Source organism: Heterocephalus glaber, unplaced genomic scaffold (genome assembly GCF_053883595.1).
Source record: "Heterocephalus glaber isolate CG9 unplaced genomic scaffold, H.glaber_assembly_v1.0 deba00001509, whole genome shotgun sequence".
Taxonomy (NCBI): Eukaryota; Metazoa; Chordata; class Mammalia; order Rodentia; family Bathyergidae; genus Heterocephalus; species Heterocephalus glaber.
In genome coordinates, this window is record NW_028258325.1 from 5,635,290 (window position 1) to 5,653,050 (window position 17,761).

Consider the following 17,761-nt stretch of genomic DNA (forward strand, 5'->3'; position numbering starts at 1 on the left):
TGTGCATTTTGTCCTCACTTTCCAGATGTGGACTTGGTTAATGAAGATTTTCTCAGTATATACCTACATGATACACTGTGACTGTGCTCAATGAATAAGAATTTTCTGAGATGACTTACACTGAAGCATGTCATTGCATGATTTTAACCTGTGGTCCTTCCTCTCTGGGATGTGTCCTTAGTCACCCTCAGTTCAGGGACTCAGAAAATACACAGGGTCAGGTGCTTTGGAAGGTAGATTCTTACTAATTCAATTCATTGGTTGTGGTGCCACCTGCTCAGGATAAAGGCAAGTTTCTCTTTGAAGGATCAGCATGTCTCTTAGCCTGTTCCTAGAAACTGCTGTATGGCTAGAACTGCTACCTCTGTCTCAGCACCTCTGTTCCCCTGGTTTTGTACCAGATCTATTTCTGCCTCTGATGTTTGAATTAAAAAATGAGCAGAGAAAAGAGACTGTTTGGCTGGCAAATGTGGCTCACTTTATTCTGTGCGACTTAGATTTCTGGGGGAAGTCTGTCCATTCAGGTTAATGTTCCATGTCTGCTATGTTCCCCTTACCACATGTTCTCGGTCAGGGACGTGGCTCTTGGTGGATCTGATGTCTGTCCTTTGAGCTTCAGGAAAGTTAGAAGTATCTGAACCTTGTCAGTGATGGATCAGGGACACTTTTGTCTGATTCTATGCAGGTTATCTCACCTGTCTCCCAGGGTCTGTTGACCTGAGTTTGTATTGGTGAAGTTCTGTTTGAGGATGCCTCCTTGATGGGAGTCTGCTTGCAGCATCTCAAATGCGCATTTTGCAGAATTGTCTTACTATCATAGTGTCACAACCCAGCAACATCCTGAAGTTACCCTATTCAAAGAAATAGAATTGTTTTATATGAAAATTGTCATTAAGGGTTAGTTCTAGAACTTCATGGGTACCTCAACTATGGAAGATTCCAGTGAGTTTACTCCTGGGAAGTCCTTGTACCAAGTTGGTCTGCTACTTATTTCTGGACAAAATGGTAAACTCAGGTTGATAGAAGTGGACACTTAGTTGAGATCAGAGCTTGGGTTCCTAGGCTCTGAGTCTTGGGCCCAACACTCTAGATCTGGTCTCAGGTAGAAAGTGGAATGGATGGACGATCTCCAGTCATAGCTTGCAAGACATTGCTGTGGCCACTGCATTGTCCATATCTCTGTAGGCAAATGACATGAGACTGCATTACCTGCAAAGCCAAATCCTAACCCTTGAAGGCAATAGCCCGTGGCCACAGGCAAAGTTCTCAGTAACTCTGAGGGGCTTAGGTGGAAGGTGGCTCAGCTCTCAGCTCTGTAGAACAAACTTCAGCAACATGCATGGTACTGTTATCCTTTGTGCTCTCCCTGGATGCATGACATTTCAAACACATATTGTGTTCTTGTGTGCTTTGAGAGGCTTTAACGTATGTGGACTTTCTGTGATTGCTTGTGGCAAGTTGGGACCCTTTGTCGTTAGTACTGATGTTGTGGGCTGGGTGATTCTTCATGATGGAGCTGTCATCTGCACTGGAGGACTTGACAGTATTGGCTGTTGCTCTAGATGTTGGGACCGTACCCCAGTCGTGACAAAAGTGTCTATAGATATTAATTTCTCCAGGGAGTAAAAAGCTCCCCCTGGTGTAGGGAACCACTGAGCTAGGTTCTTTAGGAAACAGACATGTGCACCTTGGGTTCTGTCATGGGCCCTTTGTGGGTGGAGTGTGGGTTGCCTGTGCACTGCCTGCCTGAACTTTGGAAGTGGAAAGATATTCTGGAGGATGGGGTTGGGTGGGTCAGAACTCCACAGAAGCTAATGCTACCTCCAAGGAAATACTTCTGTTCTTCCCTCTGGATTTGGAAAGTCCTCCTTGTCACTGATTCTTGTGGTAGAACTTGCAGCTCAGTGTCATATCTTCAACATGCACGTCCCGGCTTGGATGTCTTACTGTTGCAGTTGAATGGCCAAAAATTGTCCAGGTTCTCATGTATGATGAGGGAAAGAATCATCAAATGCATCTCGTATGTAGTAAGTAGTTACATTTATTGCAGATCAGAGTGGTAGCAACTGGCAGAAGGGCAAAGGAAGACTCGACTCAGGGTTCCGTTATTTAAAAGGTCAGACACCTCTGACTCTAGGTGCCTCCCACTCAGTCTCTTGCTGATGTCAGTGATCTGCCTTGGGCACTGTGACTCCCTAAACTTATTTTGTCCCTCTTAGGATGTTAGAAGCATGGATATAATCATTTGGGTTGTGTGGTGCTTACAGTTGAAGGGAGGGAAGGGAGTGACTCGGCTCCTTTGTTTCTAGTTGTACTATTATTGCTCAGGGGTCTGAATGTGAGTGACCAGAGTGTCCTAGTGTAGGGGGGATACTCTGCTTCATACCTAGATCATTGGGGCAGATACTGAGAGACCCTAGCATGCCCTGAATCCAAGTGACCTAAGGGACTGCCCTTAAACTTCCCTGAGCAAAAATTAGACTTCTGACTCCTTTAGGAATTGAGGCAGTGGGGCATCTACATTTCACCAGAGAAGCAGGAAATGGGAGATTCACTGCAGGAGCTCACTGATGGGGCTGGGGTTGCTAGCCAGGTTGGAAATTTATAAGGGGTCCTCATGGGAAGGAACGCACTGGATCCCCCATCTTCCTGAAAGAGTAACCATAAAATATATCCCCTGTTTTACATTGGCCAAGAGAGATGCTGCTCTTGCTGAAAGAGTATTGACTTGGGGCAGCTGGTGGGTAGGGGTTCTGGCCCGGAGATGGCGATCTGTGGCCTGCATCACCCTATGGCAGACTTGGGGGTATGGGTTTGGACATCAGTGTATGAAAATGAGCCATGAAGGTCCAATCTAAGTGCTCCCTCTTCTGGACAGAGATAGCTTTGCGCATCTATTACCTGGACCTTGCAAGGTCTGAGGATGAGTTTTTAAGTCTTTATCAAGTTATCATAAATACAGATAGCAAGACTGAGACAAAATATAATGCACATTGAATGATTATATTATCAAGGCTGAGCATGAGTTCTTAGTTTCCTGCAATGCCCCCGAGTGTTGTGGAGCTTGCTTGCAGGGCAAGTTCCATCCTAGGTGTAGCCAGAAGGAATAGGCTACTATGGCGGATGTTCACTACGAGAAGCAGGCAGGTAACCAGTTGGCTGTGCAGGTCACCAGCCTGGTGCTGATGGCTGCAGACTTTCTGTGATAGAGCTGCTTGGTGTAGGATGCCTTTTTCCATGATGTTTGATGTCCTGGGACTTCAGAAGAATGTGGCCTGGCTGAAGCTGCCTTTTAATGAGGTCAAGATTCCTTTCTCCACCATCTTCCAAATACTTGAGCCTCTCCATGTGCCAGGCTTGCTGTAAGTGCTGTTACTTGAAGAATAAAGGTTTTGTCTCGCATGTAGGATATTGCAAAGGAGACCATGAGCTTGTTTGCCATGAATGCAGCCTCATGCCATGTCTTGAGGTTCCCTATCACGGAATGAGCGCTCTCCTACCGATTAGACTGCTTCTTTGTAAAGACCTCTTCTCCAATGGCCCTGAGCAGGACAAAGTCCATCCCTGACAGGTCTGAATTTCTAAAACCAACACTGATGGGAGTCCCCAGGTCTGGTCCTGGGTTCGGTGAGAGAGGCCTTTCAGTATCTTAAATTCCCTGTTTCAGCATAGCCTTTTGCAGGGTGTTGGGACACACCTATAATCTAGCACTCAGGAGGCTGAGGCAGGAAGATCCCCTGGGAGTTCGAGGCCAGCCTGAACTACATAACAAGACCTTGTCTCCAAAAAGCAAAACATAGCTCTTGTTGACACAGGGCCAGCTCAGGTCCCATTGTCCTCGCCCCAGCTCTCTGCATCTGGGCTTCAGTTGGAATGTAGTTTTTCATGGCTGTGTTGTCGCTGGGCTGGCTGCTCCCCCGCAGCCAGAAGCTCAGGCTCTGTTGGGGTGTTGTCACCAGGCTGAGCCTCTCCAAGGCCGTGGTGAGCTGTCCTTGGTGGGTCTGCTGCTCTCGTCCTTAAGCTCTATCAGTACTGTGGGGTGCAGTGGAAGGTTGTGAGGACTAACGTGGCCCTGGGACTGAAAGGAAGCCTGGAAAATGCTGTGGGGAGGCAACTGAGGTGCGAAGGGCACAGATTAGCAGTGGAGCAGACTCTTTTAGTTACAGGGGCTTCGTCACGTGGAAGGGCAGGGCTTGCAGGGCTCAGGGTGCTAATGAAGGGAATGGCTTCCAGCGATGGCACAGGCTCTCTAGTGTTGCCACACAGATCCATGGTTACAACGGTGGCACTTGCCAGGTAGGCGAGAGTGCAACCCACTGTAGGGATGAGTAGAAAACAATTGCAGCTTCTGCAGTTGGCCCAGCCACCTCAGCCGGGCATAAAAGTTTAAAAGCTACTGACATCTCCCTTGTTTTTGTAGGTACAGTGGACCTTGACTTAGGAACTTGATCAGTTCCCGAGGGCTCGTTGTAACTAAGCCAATATAGCTGAGATCTGGATTTTTACCTGCTTACATGCTATAGATAACAAGGGGCACATGAATCTTCCATTCACCTAATTAACCCAAGTTGTTTGTCAGGCTGGTCATAACTTGAGAGTCCACTGTAGCTCATTTGTACCAGGAAATGCCCCTGTAACATTGGGCCATGTTGACCAGCAAAGTTGTTTGGGTTCCCATCAGCTGTGCAGTAGTTTGCCTGCAGAATTTGTAAAGCACCAGCCAGGTTTGAGGTGTTGCCGAGAGACCCTCATCAGAGGTGCTTACCTTTACTTTGGTCATCCTGACAGGCTCGATTTACTTGTCTGCTTGCATTGAGGGCCTAATGAGGTGGTGAGAAAAAAAAATGTATGATCTATATACATAGGTTAGCAAAACTGGGGAAGAGGGCTACCCTATCCTCCTTGAATCCATGATAGCTAAGAAATATAACATGTTGCAAGTCAGGTTAGATTGTTTGTGTCTCGAGGAATTCTGTAGCAGTCTTCGGAGAAGTTTTCTGCCACAAAAGAATCGGGACCCAGTGTTCCTCTTGAAGTTCACATGCAGGAAAAGGGTTCATTTGCCAATCAGTTGTCAGTGCAAAACATAGCTTATTGCTCTAAAGTTACTATTTGAGTCAGATATGAGTGACTGAGGCCCCCAAACATGGATTCACATGACCCTGAATTACATGCTCCATGGTGGAAGAGGTTGTGTGGACTTATACAGTCAAAGGACAAACAGTAACGATGCATTTACTGAATAGATTGGAGGAGAAATTAGGTAGGCCACACCCGACTGGGGAGCCTCTATTAGGTTAGATGTAACATTCTAAACTGGAAGTCAGCTAAGCTAAACAGTGCACTCCAGACATTCTACCTAGTCATGAGAGTGTTAGGTCAGACACTGAGGGTTGGTTATCATACGGCTATGGAAAAGGGCTAAAGATTGCCCCAAATAGTGTTGTCTCAGTCTGCAACAGTATCTCTCTCCACAATCGTAGCATCATAGTCGACGAGTCTAGAGTCTTCACACAAGTGTGGCTTCAGAACTTCATTCACAGTGGAGGCTAATTTAATGGTGCCCCCTTGGAGGTCATGGTCAGTGCTGGGATACTCTACTTGTGGAAGGTGTGGAGCCAGTGAACCCAAAGCTTAGTGCAAAGAGGGTACCTGGTTGGGACCAACCAGAGAGCTTGGGACTATGGGGCCTGAGTCAGCACCCAGCTGTTAACAGCTGGCCTACAGGGTGCATGGGCACATTGGTCCCCTGGTGGATTTCTTGATGGTACACAGTAGCCTCCCTATTGCTAGAGGAAGCAGTACAACCAGTTCATTGCCCACTTTGTTTATGTACATAGGTTGAAGGGCAGCAATGTACGGCACAGGAAAGGTCTTTGGGGAAACTTCAAGGATAGGCAAAAGATGTCTAATTTTTCTACTCTTGCCACTGGGTTCTGGCTATTGGATTGGGCTTGTTCATCTTGGTACTTACATCCTAAGTATTTCAAAATCCTAATGAGCTTTTACCTGCACCTGTGTACAGACTCCAAAGGCTGCAGATTGTTAGGGCTTCTGAAAGGCTGGTTTTTCCTCAACCTGGGCACTGTTGACATTTAGGTGTGATTCCTTGTGGAGCTGTGTTGACCACTGATTTCTAAGCAACAATGTATTGCTTTCTTCATCAATACCATGTTCTATACGCCTTGACAAGTATAACATCTCCCTATGTTACAAGACAGCATACCTGGGGGAGGTGAATCCCTTCAGTGGCCCAGTGAGTGAGCCAAGAGGCTTATCTCATCCACACTTAATTCAGACACATGTTCTCTACATGCACCACTGTGGTTATCACACATGATAGTGCGTGTCTGTGAGACATGCATTGTGAAGTAAATACATGGCCTGGTGAATGAATTTTCAGGACCTGTCTATGCACTTGCGTGGAGAGACTTTGGACAAATGATCAGTCATTTCATGCAGTGTATGATTCAAGAGTCCTGGGTAGACTTGGACTGGTGTTTGAAAGTGGAAAACATTCCTCACCACAATCATACTTGGGGTCCTTGGTCACAGCCGAGCACCCAGCACTTTTAAAAGGAAAGAGATGGGCAGTTTAGTGTTCTGTCATGATTAGGTCAAAGTACGTGACCTGTCCGTGAGCTCCTGAATAAGTACTTTGTGTTAATGTTGTTCTATGCCAGGGTGGCTGGGACTTTCACTCCTGGCTCAGTTTATTGGCTGTGGGCTATTGCTGAAGGACCTGACAATTAGAGTCCAATCATCCCTAGTGAGCAATGTGCCTTGTCTCAAAGAGGGATCAGATGGTGCACTTCTGTATCTGTTTACATAGCACTCCATTGAGAAATTCACACAGCAGCAACTCTTCCCAGGTAGTGCTTCCAAGCACTTAAGAAGTTATTCCCATATGTCAGGCTTGCAGCTCTGAGATTACAAAAGGAATTGTATCCTATACATCTTTCAGTATAAAATGTGTTCCCCATTCCAGAAGAATTACATGCAGTTTTGTGCAGTAAACTAGGTATTCTGAAAGCCATGGAAAGAGGTGTTACAGGTACATAGAGGAAAGAAATGTAAATCCCTTTCCAGAATATGTATCAATCACAAGATAAATGAATCCTCTGGGTTGGAAAGTCTGATATAATTGCCTTGACAACCAGAGGCTGTTTGGTTGCCCTAAGGGATGGAGGGTTTGCAATTTGCTCCTGCAGCTGAGATCAGGATCACAAAGTAGAAAATGCTCTCAGTTGGGCACCCAAGAGTAGAAGTTGGCTGAACTTTTCTGGAAAGATCATCCCATCTACTTGATCAGAGTGGATCCTGTGATACTGAGAGGATCTGACCTTCAGTACAACAAGCTTTGATTCATGCCAGTCCCATAGGTCTCTCTGTGTGCCTCTTCCTCAGGTCTCCTTGTTGCCTGTTTTCTAATCTTACTGCTTCTAGGCTTTGGCCAGCCAGCCAGTCCCTTTGATAATGCATGATTATCTTAGGTTCCATTCCCCTCATAAGAGATGACCAAGTGTGCTGACTGAACTTCCTCCCACTAGGTGGACTTTCCCTTCATAGTTTGAAAGGGAACCCTCAAATGAGCCATGCGTGATGTTGCAGCAGTACGTTCAGTTTGACACATTACTGAGCCAACCATCTATGAACTAGGAGTCATTTTCCCTGAATAAGTGGCTTGTCACTGGACTCTACGAAACCCACAGTAGTAAGCTGAGGGTAGAGATTAGGGTTGATGGGAATCGGAGGCACCTGTTCTTGTAGCTGAACTGTCCTACTCTTGCTTGAGACTTGTTCATTGTAGTTTATGCCTTTATGGATCTTAAAGCAGTTGGCTCATATTAGTGGTCTTTAAAAATTTTATTTCAATGTAATACAAGTCTGAAAAAAATTTCATAACAATAACTAGTGTGTACCATAATCTTAAAAGAATGGCCAGTGTAAGAGTATGAGTCATAGACAATACTTTTACAAAAAGGAAATGGATAATAGCACAAACCATTTTAAAAAATGAAATAAATTAGCATATATTGAAATATTTTTGAAACTAGAGTATATAACTTGTGGAATTAGTTTCTCCCTACTTCCTGTTTATCTTCTGATATTGGTGGTCTTTGACACTGTTTTGTAGATGGTGACTTGATGCTTCTTGGCCAGGAGGTCAGGCTAAGGGATAGCAGAACCCTTGGAGGTGTCTTCCAAAGTAACTGGCCTCTCCAGGTGAAGGTATGGACTGACTTATGCTGGAATTGAGGGGTCTTTAGTATATGCACTGAGTCTTGTGGAGGTCTCACTCAGAATCTTAATATGGATCTCTTGGACTATGTGGAAGGGAAGGCAGAAGTAGGAAGGACCAGACTAGTGGCAGAAACCTGACTTCTCTCTAAAACTCGAAGCATTTTAGAGTCTACTAAAATAATGGTTTGGAGCAGTATTGCTGTATGTGATGTTGATCCCTAAAGTTTAAAGGTTTGTACCAATTTTGAAGTCAAAGTTGGAAGTGATGTCCTTGGATGCTCTAAAGGCACCATTGCTATCCTAGCCACTGAGTCTGTAGGTTTAGATCCAAAATGTAACACTGTTTTTCAGAGTACTTGGTAGTTCTAATCAGTCTAACTGTTGGGATGCTGATATTTAAGTGGACCAGTGAGGTATTGTATAATAACCAGTAGAATGAGATTCCTGCAGATCCTACTGTACCAGAGGTCAAGAATCTTGGGAATTCAAGGATAAGACTGAAGGGTGTACTGCTGGCCCTCTCAGGACAAAGCAAACACAGTGATCTTCACTGAGGAGAAATGAAAGGATGTGTTTTCCCTATCTGTTGCTGTGCACAGAATCCCACTCAGAAGCAGTGGTGGTTCTTAGCAATATTGTACATTGCATGACAGCTGAGGTGGGTTAAGTATATGGTAGTTCTCTCATATGGCATGAGACTGAATTCTGAATTAAATACAGCCATTTCAATTATAAAGGGACATTATTCACCATACTGCCAGATGAAAGAAGGCCTGCCTCTTATTGTACTAGTCAACTTGAACCAGTGGTGTAAAGGGAGTTTCTTGTGCTGGGAAGCCTTCCTGGCCCCAAATCACACCCACTGGAGTATAGGACAGGCTATTCTTATTGGCAGAGACACACTGATCCGGGACCCTGGCTGGGTAGAAAGGCAAAGAGGTGGCCCTTGCACTTGTCCTTAACCAGGCCTTTGGCAATGGAGATGACAGTCACGGGGGGAGGGGGTCAGCCATGGCTGTTGGACAATGTAGGATCTGGTGATGCTTAAGATTCTTTTTCAGCAGATTCCAGAAAGGACAATGTATGAAGATTCTGGATGCTGATGAATTGAAGTTTCTAATTTTCAGAAAACATGGAGTTTCCATGTGATTGGTCAGAGGCTGGGGCATTGCCTAGAGAACAGGTGCTCCCACTTGAACTTAGCTCTCTGGACTTCTGACTGTTGTCTCATTTCTCCCGGGAAATCTTTTCTTTTGTTCTGTGGTGTTTTTTTTTTTATAAAGTGATCATAGACACATGTTGTATAACCCAGTGTGGCTCTGAATCTGAGTGACCTTTGTCTGTCTTTGGGTGCTATGTGGTCATATTTAGCTTGTCTCTGGGGAGATGCTCACCAAGACAAATCTCACTGCAGCAAGGCCTTTGTTCAATGGTAAACTTCTGCTCTCTATTACATAGGCCAGTTTGGTCAAAACTTGCATTAAGTGGCTGATTTATGACCATCTTAATATTGATAGACAAATGCTTCAATTTATCATTGATGTCTTGGGAAAGGACTATCCAAGAACTTTCTTTTCACATTGGCCAGTATTTCCATAGGCATTTTCTTCAAACATACAGGTATCGTCCATCATATAGGTTGTTTTATGTAGGGCTTAAATTAGAAAACCCTAATATACTTTATATCCATTCCTGAAATACTTCATGATATAGGAAGGCATGGAAAGGAAGGTCATGATGCTGGGCAAGTGGTTGTTGGAGAGTCTTGCCTGCAGGAACAAGCTGTTCTATAGGCTGATCAGGTGTCTTGCAGTGCCACTACCAACTATGGCATAAATAAATACCTTCTTGTAGCGTTCTGTCTGACCATGCTCAGTTTGTCTAGCTGGATGCTCAGAAATATATCCATCCTGTTGAGGCTGTTGTGAGATGTAGCCTTGTAGGTGCTATGTCTATCCCATACAGCACAGGGGCAAAGTGAGGCGGGTATGGCTGTTTGGGGTCCTGCTTGGAAGATCTTGAGATTATGGGAAATGAGGTGAGAGGTCCACTCATGGGAGTGGATAACTCAGTCATCTTGAAGAACCAGTCACCTGGCTTGTTGGAAAGAGCTTGTCTGAGTGACGGATGAACCACTGAATACATGTCCTATGACCAAAGTGGACGTTGGCAACTCCATTTAAAATTGTTATAATGAAGTTTGAATATGAAACACGGGTAGGGAGAAGGCCTTTTTCTTGTTTCACAGACTGGCCCAAGGTAATCAAAGCTGTCTTAATCATTTGTTCTTATCCTATATACCTCATGGCCATTTGTCTATAGTTTAAATGAAAGGAGGTCTTGGGTCTGTAACTTGTTGGATGGTGTCCAGGTTGCTGCTTACTGGCCCCTGCATGCCCAGCATGCATAGTGACTGGGGAAGTAGATGTACTATAGGCCATGAGAGATTGTGGTGTCTGGAACCTGGGATTGGAAGGTATTGGTGCTACTACCAGTGACAGTGTCTGTTGAGGATCCAGAGATATTTTGGAGATTGTACAGCACTAGCAGGGAACTAATATCTCTTCGACTTTTTAGTCTTCATATATTCCTTCACAATTTGTCACTTAATATAGGAAAGAGTTGGTACAAATTCCTCCATAAAAATTTGTCAGCACCTCACTACACTTAAGGTCCTTCAGGTATTAAGGACCCTCATGTCTGACCCGTGCTCAGTGAAGTGAGTCTAGAAGCCAGCAGTTGTGAGATTCAGAGTAACTCATAAAACAATAGTCCATCTGCAGGTGATGCCCTGTCACCAGGTAGAGCTGGGCACCAAAAGTCACCAGCTCTTGCTGGGGTGTGGGTGTGACTGAATATACCAGGCAATGGGGGTGCAGCCATTTCTCAGCACTTGAGCTCCTCTCTTCCCCTCCATCTTTCTCTGCCCCATGCATAGCCTCTGGGTGGCTATGTTCTGTTTCAACATCAACTTCTTAAACCATGGTGACCTTGGATAATCCATTTATCTACCAAATGGCAGTTCTCCTTCACTCAAGCTTTTCAAATTGGCCTTAAGTTTCCCAGCTTCCCTTGAAGCTTAAAGATCTCCTTTTCCATGAGGTCTTAGTGGGTAATGACATACAGATATATATAATGCCAGGTGGCCTTTAACCATGAATGTTTGGAACTTAGAGATCTGGGGCCATTTTGTATCTAGAGGTACATCTCATTTCAAACTGAATTCAGACAGGCCTTTTATATGTACCCCACAGCACTTGAGAGTCACACATGACAGTGTATTCGTGAACAGATTGCCGTTGTGCAATAGAACGTGTCCTTGTGACTAGCAGGTGTGGGCAGGACCTCAGTCTCTGCACTGGAAGAGAACTTCAGTGTCGATCCTTTCGTTTCCTGAAATGTCTGACTAAAAAGCCAAGGCTCACTTTGTTTGGAAGGACTGTGTTCCTGATTCCTTGTTTCCCCTTTGAGCTCTCTGTGGGTATAACTTGAAGGAGCAGACCACATAGATGGCCTGAAAGAACTTTACAGATCCATTATTAGCTCATCCATTATTAGCTCATTATTAGATCATGTATTGGGAGAAAGTAGGTTTTATTGTCATCATGCATGAGAAGGTGAGTAATGGGCTATTCTCTCCACCAGCATCATTCAGTGAACAATTGATTTCTTCCCTCTGCTGCTCATTTCTCTGCATTGGAGGTTTTCTTCAAATAGATGCTTTAGCTGAAGCATAGCCACTCCATCACTACTGCTTCTTATCCACACATCTCAGAAAATGATTGCAACCCAGGGGAACTTTGTCACTTTAATGCAATCCCTTTTATGCAGGAGTGCTTGTAAACTTTGACAACTATCAAAGTACTGGCAAATTCAAAAATGTTTTAGATTTACTATGAAGTATAAAGACACCCATTCTGTGATTCAGAGAACAGGGCACCCTTATGGAAGGCTGTGGTTGGTCCGTGGAAGTTTCTCAGACTAGCTCTGTATAGTAGTACCTTGGTTTTTGAACTTAATTTGTCTGAAGATTTTGGCGAAGATGGCTATGGTCATGTGTTTGTAACTTGTAACTTTTGAGGCTTTTTCTCTATTTCTTTCCAGAATTTCCTCTCCAGCCTTTGGCAGACATTTCTCTACTTCAACGAGTAACTTTTGATGAATGAGATCAGTCTTATGTCCATCTACTTAACGTAATGTCCTTCAGGATTATCCATGTTGTTGCAAATGAAAAGATACAGTACTACTCAGTTATAAAATTGTATTGTGAATAATCACCTTTAACCATTCATCCACTTAAGTTGAATAGTGCAGTCATAAACATGGGAGCACAGATGAACATACCTAGTCATAGGATGGGGGCATATGGTATTTCTATTAAGTTTTTGAAGAAATTCCATGTTGTTTCTCGTGATTTTAGTGTTAAAGGTTCATTCCCCCCCCCACATCCTTCCAGCACTTAGCTTTTATCTTTGTGATAACAGCTATTCTAATTGAATGGAAGTGATATCTCATTGTGGCTTCACTTTGTGTTTCCCTAATGCATGTTGATGAGCATGTTTTCACATCCCTGCTCAACATTTCTTCTGAAAAATGTCTATTCAAGTCCATTGGCCATTTAAAAATTTTATTTGGTTTTTGCCTTAGTTTCTTCTATATTAATCCTTTGTCAGATGTATAACTTACAAATATGTTCTCCTATTCTATAGAGTATCTCTTCATTTTTCTCCACCTTTTGTGTAAAAGCTTCAGTTTAATCCCATTTGTCTATTTTCTTCCTGTGCTTATTGGTCCTTATTCAAAAAATCTTTGCCAGTCCAATGTCATGAGCATTTGTTTCCTTGGAGTGGCTTCAAGTCTTACATTTAGGTCTAATTAGTTTTGAATTTCTTTTTGTAAACAGTGAAAGGTGGAGCTCTAGCTTCCTCCTCACATGGATACCCAGTCTCCCCAGCACCATTTTTTGAAGAAACTGTCCTTTCCCCAATGTGCTGTCATCACCTTTGTACAGAACCAGTTCGTTGGAAATAGAGATTTGTCAGCGGTCCATTCTGTTTTAAAAGTATCGTGCTGCTCTAGGTATGCAGGTCGGGGCTTTCTGCACGAGGGAAGGAGTAGAGGAAGGAGGATCTCAAGGCTGTTTCCCATTGACACAGCACTAGCATCCCTGCCAACTTCTTTTGCAAGCAGTCTTTCACTTGCACCCTTACAAATTTTCAAGGCTGATGGTTGCCTTTTCAGTCTGTTTCCTTTTGCTCACAAGTTTTACTGTTAATCTCACTAAAGTAGCCAACAATACCTATGTGGCAGTCAGAAAGCTTTGAAATTTAGAAAATCTCTCAGGTAAACCCTCCTTCTGCTCTTCACAAAGGTCTAGGACATGGGCATGGTTCAGTACAGTTCTTTGGTGCTTTATGACAAGGATGACCCCTACAGCATCCTCGTTTCCATCCGAATAGAGTGGTTAAGTTTCCTCATCTTGAGACCTCGACACAATGATCCATATTGAATCACAGAATTCTGGGCCTTTTTGTAGCCTGATCTCTATCTACTGCTCAGTTTCAAAGCTGTTTCCATGTTTAGTTACATTAGTGCCCCACTTCTTGAAACTAATTTTGTTTTAATCCACTTTTCATTGCTGAAACAAAATACCAGAGACTGGGAAATATATAAATAAAAGCTTAGAAAATCTGCAGTTTTGGAAACCTGAAAGCAGGGCTTTGTCTCCTGCTCAGCTCCTGTGAGGTCTCTGGGCAGACAGGAACTGCAATGGGGGGGCGTGCATATGGGAGTGCAAGGAGACAGGAGCCCAACAGACTTGCTCTTAATCCACTCTCCAAGTAATCGGGGTCTCATGGTAATGGCCTTAACTCCTTTCACAGGCAGGGTCCTCAATGATCGCTTCCATACTGAGGATCCAGTCTCCAACTTATGAAACTTTGGGGGAACAAGCCGTATGTATCCAAACGAAAGTGGATAGTTTTATTGATATATACCTGAAGAACCAATTCTCCCAAACTGAGTTCTTTCATTTTGGTATTTCATGATACCAAAACCAGAAAAAGGCACCCAAAAGTACAGACATATTCCTGATACGATGCGTAACATCAACAGAATTGACAAAAACCACGGTCATATCAACAGGAGCAGAAAAAGTATTTGGTAAAAGACAATGTCCTTCATGAGAAAAACTCAAATTAGTTATAAAAGGAAAGTATCTCAACACAATAAAGACCTAGCTAACATCCTACTGAACAGGGAAAAGCTGAAAGTTTTCCCTTTTAAGATTTGGAACAAGAAAAGAATGCCTTTCACTACTTTTCTTCAACATGGTACAAGAAACTGTAGCGAGAGAAATTAGATAAAAAGCATCCAATTGGGAAAGCAACTTTTTCCCGGTTGTGGATGACCTAATTTTACATAGTGAACCCTAAAGATGCCACTGATTACTAGAGCCAAAGGAAATAAGATGATATAGGATACAAAATCAAAATGCAACAATCATCATTGCTTTTATTTGCCAATAGCAAACTGTCTGATGGAAGAAAGCAAACCTATTAGCAATAGCTGCAAAAATAAGATACCTAGGAACAGCTTTTGCTTGAAGAATTCTATCAGTCTGTACTAAAAAATCCAGGGGCTTATCCCTGCTTTCACACTCTTTGAGGAGTAGACATTTCCTTCATCTGGAATTTGAGAATGAAATGATCATGTGAAAAGAGTTTGGGCTCCCTACAATGCACAGTGGGAGATGGCAATTTTAATGCATAAGTTTTCCTTATGAATGTGTTGAGCAGCAACTCCTGGAAGTGCAGAAAGCAAGACCAGGTAGGGAGAGAAGGTGAATTTGAAGCTCTTGCAACAGGTGATGTAGCCAGTCCCATGAGGAGCTCTGGAGCCTGGTGACCCTCCTGATCTGAACCGACCCTACCTAGCTCTCATGCCTCGCCTGCACGAGATCGTCACAAGAAAATAGGCTGCTCTCTATGGCCATCAGTCCTAGTAGCCTGTGTGTAAAGAAAGTTTAGGACTGAGTATATGATCTCCCCAGTGGCAAGAAGTCCATTGATTGTACACACCTGCGCTGACCATCCTTGAATGAGGGAAGGGAGTGGCTCAGCTTCTGTGTTTCTAGCTGTACTAGTTCTGGTGGCCTTGTGTGTTTCAGAAGAATTACCCAGAACTCTACTGCCTTGCTGATAAAACTACCTTGCCGAGAGGTAGTTAGAATGTTTATCTGCCTTCAGTTAGTCTCAGGAATATGTGGGGGATTGGGAAGATGAGGGAAAAATCAACATGACCTTGCTACAAATCATTGAAACTGAGAATCTGCTGAAGAGATGTATGGGCTTCGCCTGAACAACAAGTTGTAAGAATGAACACAGTCCTATCTCCAATAGTCTTCTGTAGTCAGAGGTTCTCAGACTTGCCACGGCCTGGGCTTTCTATGCTTGGTGTCTCAGGGTGTCTTCCTCCTGAAGCTGTCCTGTAGGAGGAATGTGTCCACCTGTTCCCTGCTAGGAGCTGGCCACTGTGATGGGCCAAGAAGACCTGGTGACTGTTTAGAGATGTAACTTGAAGAATTTGTCTTGAATATGTTCAAACCTGGGCTTTAGGTCAGAATGAAATGTGAATCGTCCTAGAATAGCAAGTTATGAATGCCATGTATTCTTTATCCTCATGTTCCAGATGCTGCCTGTTATGGCTCAGATGTCCTATGGCTGCTAGTATAACATGGCCAATGTGATTGTTGCCTTTGCTAAGGCCATAGTTCCTTTTGAGTTTCTTTACTTGGTCAAAACATTGTAACAACTGGGGGAGAGTTTTAAGCCACACTTTGCCACACTGTAATGTCCAGGGGTGGACAGCAAGCCTCTGCTTTGGCATGTCATGCTGCTGCTGTGCTGGAACGCAGCTCCCAGTGTTCCTAAACCCAGAATCGGTAAAAGAACTAAAGAACTAAGTCAGTTTATTAGAAGGTGGAGAAAGAGGGGAGAGAACAGACATGGTGGACAGCTACTCTGGAGAAGTAGGGAGTATTCAAAGGTAACTCATGGATTCTCATCTACAGCTCCTTTGAGATTTTTGTCCCACATCGGGTGCTGGAATTTGATTGGCTCCCTGGCTTGTCTTTCATCCTAACCTTGGGTTTTTTTTTCTGGCCATGTGACCTTTTCCCTGTCATTGGTGGAGGCTAAAATTATGGGGAGCCTTAAGGGATAACATAGTTGAAGGATTAAGTCAAGGGTAAGTTTGTGATTGTTATTGTGCTACCTGGAAACTTCAGATCCTGAGTTCTTTGCCTTGGTCTTCCTAATCGATTGAGGCTAGCTGCTCCTGTCTAATTCCTCAGTTGAGCTGCCTTTGCCCTTTTAATTGCTAGAGCCTGGCTGCAGAGGTCAAAGCTGTCTTATTAATTTTTAATAAAGCTCAATGAGGCTTCTATTCTCTTTTCCCTATCTATGTGGCCCCCTTGTCCCTACAAAATACTTGAATATCACCAGGTACTCAGGTTTTCATACAGAGGAGATACATTTCATGTAGAATAATATAGGCTTCTTGTGTCTGAGGGGGGGTTTCTGATAGTAGACCTTGAGTGTGCTCAACTTTGACCCTGAAGTGGCCTCCTATAGAGCTCCGGTCGTGACCTCAGGGGCTGGGCTCTCAGCTGTTAGGTGATTCTGCATTGTAAATGGTTTCTGTGGCTCCACACAAACCATAGAGTGCCCTTTTGCATGTCTTACAGACTTTCCCATAGGCATTTAGATAAGGGAGACACAGATTGGGTAGAATGTCTTGAGCAGATGAAAATCCAGGGCTGCATTATAATGCTTGAAGAATAGGGTGAACATTTGGAAAGGTAGACCTCTGTGACATTTGAAATGACCCCTGTCCTTGACATTGGGTCTGGATTGCTCAGTGACCGTGTGGGAATTTCGAGAAACAGGTTTCTTAAGGAATTTATCAAATATAATCAAGGAATGAGATTTTTCAGGGGTGTGTGCGCATGTGTGATATGTCTAAACTGGGTGGTGATGTGCTTTAAAAGATTTCAGCAATGATGCTTCATTTGGAACGCTGGAGCCACTTACAAATGGTCACTCCAGTACTACTGGGACTACACAGGCACTACCCCTTGTCCACCAGCCTGGCACATCAAAGAAAATCTAAAAGATACAAGCAAAGACCACATCCATTGTCTGTGTTACTGCTACAGGTCCTGCCTTTTCTATTTGAACTGCTTTTGTGGTAAATATCTGAATCCCATCTCCCAAAAACCTAAAAGCCCAATGAGTATGAGAAAAGCCTGTCCAACCCATGGTAATGCAGACTCCATTCTCCTGTGATAAAGAGGATGATGCTTTCAGTGAGGCCAAGTATGACCTAGAACCAAATGCTCAGAAAGTAGTCCACAGATTTTCCTATTTTTCTGTGTATAGCTAGAGTAATTGTAGTAAACACAGCATGTCCAATAGCTTAAGGTCCTGAAGGGTGGTCTGGATAGCTTCCTTCATTC

At 43.8% G+C, this 17,761-nt stretch overlaps 1 long non-coding RNA gene and 1 pseudogene across 2 annotated transcripts in view; both read left to right on the forward strand.

The window, feature by feature from the left end:
* LOC110349697 (uncharacterized) overlaps nucleotides 1-17,761 on the forward strand; it is a 196,577-nt gene that overhangs the window by 16,058 nt on the left and 162,758 nt on the right. The window contains exon 1 of the long non-coding RNA XR_015441271.1: nucleotides 1-8,232. This exon is cut by the window's left edge and continues 16,058 nt beyond it. This is a non-coding gene — a long non-coding RNA (uncharacterized LOC110349697). The remainder of the gene's footprint in view (nucleotides 8,233-17,761) is intronic.
* Nucleotides 8,222-17,761, forward strand: part of LOC147825055 (CKLF-like MARVEL transmembrane domain-containing protein 8 pseudogene) — a 92,846-nt pseudogene continuing 83,306 nt past the window's right edge. Inside the window, exon 1 of the transcript XR_015441270.1 lies at nucleotides 8,222-17,761. This exon is cut by the window's right edge and continues 83,306 nt beyond it. The product of XR_015441270.1 is annotated as a CKLF-like MARVEL transmembrane domain-containing protein 8 pseudogene (transcript).